This window comes from Peromyscus leucopus, chromosome 16_21 (genome assembly GCF_004664715.2).
Source record: "Peromyscus leucopus breed LL Stock chromosome 16_21, UCI_PerLeu_2.1, whole genome shotgun sequence".
Taxonomy (NCBI): domain Eukaryota; kingdom Metazoa; phylum Chordata; class Mammalia; order Rodentia; family Cricetidae; genus Peromyscus; species Peromyscus leucopus.
Window position 1 is genome coordinate 41,755,156 of NC_051084.1, and position 6,701 is coordinate 41,761,856.

General features: G+C 42.6%; 1 long non-coding RNA gene across 1 annotated transcript; it reads right to left on the bottom strand.

The window, feature by feature from the left end:
• Window positions 1–3,457: 3,457 nt before the first annotated feature.
• On the bottom strand, window positions 3,458–4,624 carry LOC119086788. Its single transcript, XR_005090145.1, has 2 exons — window positions 3,774–4,624; window positions 3,458–3,681 (listed from the first exon to the last, which is right to left on the bottom strand). It is a non-coding gene; the product is annotated as an uncharacterized LOC119086788 (long non-coding RNA).
• Window positions 4,625–6,701: the final 2,077 nt, after the last annotated feature.

Consider the following 6,701-nt stretch of genomic DNA (forward strand, 5'->3'; position numbering starts at 1 on the left):
GGTTGATATGTAAAATATAAAAATTTTATAAGTAAAAAATTAAAAAAATCTTCCTGGACTTTAACTTTATTTTTCCATCTCTGACTCTGATTTAGCTAAGGCATCTGCTTATTATAAGGAGTAATTCAGATTAGAAGTTGGGGTTGAATCATTTGTTTGGGGTCTAGCTCCCTATCTAGGATGTGTTTGCTCTAAGGAGTAGGCCAGATTCAAAGTTGGGTTTGACTCATCTGTCTGATCCCTATCTCCACTTTCTTCACTGTCCTCTCTGCTGCAGACAGTCAGTCCTGAAGGCTCCCTTCTCTGGGGCCATTCTTTCATTCCTGCAGTAGAACCCCAGAGCCAAGCATGTGCAACACACACACACACACACACACACACACACACACACACACACAGAGAAAGAGATAGAGATAGACAGAGAGAGACAGACAGACAGCAGACACACACACATACACAGACACACACAGACACACACACACTCAGATAGAGATAGATAGACAGATAGCAGACACAGAGAGAGACAGACACAGACACACACAGACACAGACACACACACACACACACACACACACACACACACACACGTGGGGGGGGGCAGCACCATTGTTTTACCTGTTGGGATAAGATCAGAGATTGTAATCCGACCCAGCATATGCTGGTTACAGTTTTCAAGAGCAGCTTGGAGGAGGTATTCACTGCCCACTGACCAAAGACCTTTCTTGGTCATCCTGGAGCTTGAGTGAAATGAGAGGATTGTACTATAAATAGCTCCTTGGTATGTATGGAATTTTTCCTTCTTATTGTGTCTGAAACACCATGGTGATTTCCCTCAGTGTTTGTGGTTTCAGGTGCTATATGAAGTGTTTCTCAATTGTAAGTGCCCTACGATAAGCTACCTGCCACAGTCAATAAGAGGCAAACTCCCAGCCCCATTCCAGATGCAGTAGATCTGTGAGAGTGTGTGAGACTCTGTTCTTACTCATTTCACAGATTTTACATGAGTGTTCAGCACATCCCCATAGGGTCATGGACACAGAATGGTGAGACATGCACTTCATGCTCTACTGGAGGGCATGGTTGATATGAAGCAGAAAAATAGGGCTGCTGGGTGAGATGATTCAGCTCAGAAAGGCGCTTGCATCCAAGTTTGATGATCCAAGTTCAATCCCAAGGACTCACATGGTGGGGGGGGGGGAGAGAACAGACTCCAGCAAGTTGCCCTCTGTGCATTGGATACCACCCCCCCCAATACACAAATATGTAAGTGTAATAAAAACATTTAAAGATGCAAATAAATAAACAACCTTTCTTGGGTGTCAAGACATCCACCAGACAAGGTGTGGCTCCGACAAGAGTTGGGATGGAAGAAGAAGCCATGGCACTGACCAGATGAAAGGAAACAGGGAAAGCTGGTCTCTTTGTTCCTTCCCGGCTTCCATCCTCTGCCCCACTAACCTGGTAAGAGCTGAGAGGACACCAAGGACAGTTAAAAGGGGAAATTACTTTCACAGGAGCTCAGGATGTACCTGCACTGCCATTGCCACCCTTTAATCCCATTTTTTACTGCCCCCTTAATGAAATTGCTTAAGACTCCAAGCCCTGCAGGGCTCTGTTCTCAGATGGCAAACACATAAAACATTTCCTGTTAAATAAACTAACTTGCATGCTCTTGCCTTTCGAAAGGAGGGGAGTTACCACACTCTTAAAATGGCAAAGGTCTTGGACAGTAACTCTAAGTTCAAAGAGAAGAGATGAAAACCAACATTACCTATCCACTGAAAAGCACCATTAGTTTAAAGTCAACTGCCCTGTTCCTGGATGTAACAAGGCTTGTCTTTTATGAGAGAATGAAGGAGCCATATTGGAGGCTTGTGTTCAAGGTCGAGTCTAACACAGACCGCAATCACAACATGCATGCTCTACACATTGGTTGAATGCATGTTTCCTTGAGCAAATTGATTAACAGAGATTTAGTAAGGATGTATTCATCTGGTTGAATGAGAACCAAGATTTAGGGGATGGCCTCTGTAGTATCTTGAGAGGTCATTCGACCAGCCACAACAACCTTTTTCTATACAAGCCCTGTGCATGTCACCTGACTGGGTAAGAGTAAAGCAGGGTGTTTGGGAAGCATCCACTAATCTTAGGAACTTATTCCCTGGGGGGAAGAAATGCACAAAATTATAACTAATATAAATATAAAACACTGCAGCTATTGGCTTTAACAGTATCAATAGATCACCCATGTATGATAGTATTTACTAACACACTTGTCCCAATGAAATGATTGAAAAATCCTGTGATTGAAAAACCTATTGCAATAGCATTTCCAGTGAAAATGTCCTATGGTGTGTATGGTAAAGCAATGTTTCATCACTAGTAACTTTCATTTCTTTCATCCTTGTCTTTGTGCCACGGCTGCTATGTATTTTTCTTCTACAAATATTCCCCGTCATACACTTTTTGGTATTTTGAGAGTAGAGAGGAATAGCAGAGGAATTTCAAAGTGGACATGGGAGGCTCTTTAGGGATGGGGGGAGGAGGTAAACACAAAAGAAGAAGGAGGGTAAAATAAAATGAGGATGTCTACAAAAGTCATAAGCAACCATATTATTAACAATCTAAAAACATAATACATGTAAATTTATGTGTATAAATATACATACATAGTTTAAATTTTGGCTCACAATGCTCCATCTAAGAGACAAAGACCACTAACAACAACTCCAATACCAGACATGAGAAGCCCTCCTTTGAGTTGCTGGTCAGGGCTGTCCAAGAGAAACCCCAAACAAACAGCCTATTATTGTTGTTATTCTTGGTTACTCCCCAAGATGTGGAAGATAGCATGCACTTTAGGAACAGGATCCAGAGGTCCCTGAGCTGGAACTTACCTTAATACCTCCTTCCTGAGGACTTGCTTTCATGGTGCTACAAGACACTGTGTAAGGTTCCCAGGAGAGAGTCAACCAACAGCCCTCACCCCACTGTGATGCCTGTGAACCACATCAGTGACCATCATGGGACTCTAAGGGTGAAACAGTGGCATGCTACTCTCTAATTGGACTTAAGATCCCCTGGACAACCTGGGGAAGCATTCCACTTCGGCCCTGGATAAAAAAAAATGACTGCTTGAGTTTACCAAGGCTTGTGATGGCAAAACGTCCAGCAACACCTGTGTGAAATCGCTATGGCTACGATAGTGCCCTTTGGTGCCTGAGCTATCCTTCAGATGCAAGCAGCTCGAGTTGTGGTGCAACTTCTTCAAAGTGTTTGCCTTCTTCAAAGCGGTCTAGCTTCCAGGAAGGCAGTCTGCCTGACTTTTCGGCTCATACCTTGCGGCTCGTGTTAGCCAAGGCACCAGGAAGGGTGTGTCGACTCTCACTTAGGGAGTTAAATTGCTCCAGCTCCCCAAACCTTATTTTATTTAAATAAAAACAAACATTAAAAGGGATGATTACAACAGAGGCCTGCCTTTAATATTGATACTTTTATTCTTAGCAAAAGACCCTTGGAGGAGAGTTGGGTCATTTTATCTGTTTCATGGAAACTTGAGAAGAAAAGGTTTATTTTGCTCACAGCTTTGGAGATTGAAAACCTAAACAGCGTAGTGCTGGTTTTAGTTGAGGACTCACTCCAGCTGCATCACATGATGACAGATGGGATCGTGGTGAAAGCCTGTATGAGAAGAATCAAACGGTGAATTAGGAAGCTGGAGAGCAAGAAGGGGCCTGTGTTGACATTTTGTAACAACCCTCATGAGAACTCACTAGTGCCTGCAATTTCTTTCAAAGGCAATGCTTTGGATGACTTAGTCACCTCTCAACAGGCTCTACTTTTTAAACGTTCCAACACTTACAGCAAGGATGAAGCTTCTGAATAACGATCTCTTCAACACAATTAATATCCAAACCACAGTGCAGAAACATTGTTTTTTCTTGCTGTTTTCTTCCAATTGGCTCTACTAAAAAGAACTCTCGGTGGCAAGCTCTATCATTCCCATGAACTTAGGCCATGCCGTTTCTCTTGCGTTAATGCTTTCAGTGGGCATGCCACCAGCAGGGCTGTCTGCACAGAAGATTTTGAGCACAGGCAGATGTTGTAGACAGCTGCTTGATCAGCCCGAGTGAGAGACTATAGCATAGGATAAGAATGGCTGGCTGGAGACTGCAGTTGAGTTTCCCAATGTTTTCTAATTACCAACTGAAGTTATGAAACTTGAGCTCAGTGTTTGAAGAGTAACTTCCTCCCAGGATCTGCCTTCGCAACTGGGTTTGGGCCCCAGCCAGCTTTCTGAGTCAACTGAATTCTACCAGAAGCATCAGGATTCCTGGTCAGGAGAGTTTGAAGGGGGCCTTGTAGGAGGGCAGGACTGTGACACAGTATCTCGGGGACCCTCCAGAAGGGACACTCTGTACCTGGTGTGGCACACTGACTGGCTTCCTGAGGCCATCAAGACTCTGAGAAGCTGGACTCTGAGGAGCTGTGCTACTGTCTCAGGAAAGTAAGTTCCATGCACTGACTCGCTTCCACACTTCAGAAGACACTTTCTGTGAGTATTCAGAAAGAAAACAGAGGCTAGACGTCATGCGCTAATGACTTCCATGAGCAGTGTCTAGGATACAGTCTCCCCGTGACTCCTCTGGGCTGGTTGTCTCCGCCTTTATGGTTGGTTGGTTTTCCAAAGGCCTGGCCCAATCCAGGTGCAGTCACCTCGACCTCTTGTGCAAAATCCTCTTAGTTCCTTTTAGTGAAAGATCTGGAAGTTCTGAATGGTGAAGACTGATCTCTGAAGGGCCTCGACACACGCTGATATGGCTTCTACCACTCACTCTACATTCTACACACTCAGGTCACACTGTATTGACAAGTTGTGAAAGGTCAGTACTTCAACTGATCTCAACATGGCTGATGACATGGTCTTTTCCTCCAGTTGTAGTTGGTAGTTATTTAAAAAAAGATTGCAATGGCTAAGGATGCCTCATAAAAAGGGAAGGATTACTGTGCACTTGGGTACTAGTTTTTTTATTTTGTTCTGCTGCTTAGCTCTGTGGCCATGGCTGAGGCCTCAGAGACTCTGAATCTCAGTTCCTTGACATAAAAATTCAGATATTGCATCTGTGACAGGAGGCATAAGCAAGGAAGGCCTTGGGAAGGTCAGAGCTCACTAAAACAAAGCCCGCTTTGGTAGACTCTGGTCCATTGATGGAGTTGTGCATCACTATTTGGTTCCCAGTAGTTCTAGAGAAGACACTTGTTTTAGACCCAGAAGTATAGTAAATAATGACTGAATGATTCCTTGAGTAGCATGATGGGATATCTTCACAGAAGCCAGCCTATTGGCTCGCTTGACACAATCATAAATTGAATGAAATGCAGTTTACAATGCAATCTGATGTTAAGGGTCAACAGTTAAGAACTGGCAATATCACCTAGTTAAGGAAGTGCTCTCAAAGTAGGTTGTACTGCCCTACACATACTAACCAGTCTTATGTACTACATGAATGAAACCATCCTTCTAAATGAAGTCCAGTATATAGAGAAATTCTATGAATATTTCTATACATACACTGTATTGCTGAGGGCTACTGGAGTGGTTTCCAGTTTGAAATTATTAAATGTAGAACAGCTGTCAATGCTCTTGGATGTCATTTGTGATAGGTTCTGTTACACTCTTACATTGATCATAATCAGGAGTGAAAATAGTAAGCCGTAGGCTGTAACTATATTCTTCATTATTCATTCCTCAGCATGCTTTTATGGATATGTGTGCTCATCAAGAATGGTGGAGAGTTCTAGATGCCTACTGAGTCTTCATCAACCCAGGATCAGGTTTTACATTATAACTCTCTGGTAGATAGAGGTGTACGTAATTTACACTTGCATATATACACAAAATCAGACAAACATCTCTTCATATATATTTAGTTACACACACTCACATATACATCACATATATAACTGTATATACATATTATATGCATACTCACACACAACAGCAAACACACAAACACAGGCGCATACACACTCATATACACAAACACACACATAGTCACACACAATATACACATACAATCTCTCTCACACACACAAACTTCTGCCACCATTTCATTTATTTACATATATTTCATGAGAATATGATATAGCTAGAAACATACATATATAAGCATATTCAGAAGATATATATGTACAATTTCTTTTGTATAAAATTCTAGAAAATGCAAATTACCCAAGAGTAACAGAAAGGCAGATAGACATTGGCCTGGGAAAAGGTAGATGAGATGAGTTGCCATGGAGCTGGAGCAAAGTTTAATATGGTGTACATAGTTACAGAGTGAAGGGGTCATTCTTCTGAGAGGGTGGAAGTCCTTCATAACCGTTGAGGGGAAAGTGATTTGGTCTTATCTCATGGAACATTTTTATGGGATCCGGATAGATATGTGGGCAATTCATTATCTTGTTAGATTAAATTTGTAAATTATTCAGCTCCAGACAGGCTATGCCCATAAGCCATCAGTGAGTCACTAGGAGTCAGGCTCCACACAGCTAATTAAGCATTGTTGGTCACAAGGGACCAATGTTCTTGGCCTGGTTATCAAGGTGTGGAGATCTGGCTTTTTGTTTCAGCCTTCTGTCTTCCTATTTACCCCCTAACAGCTCAGTAAAATCATGGCATTGACAGGCGACAAAGGCCTGTC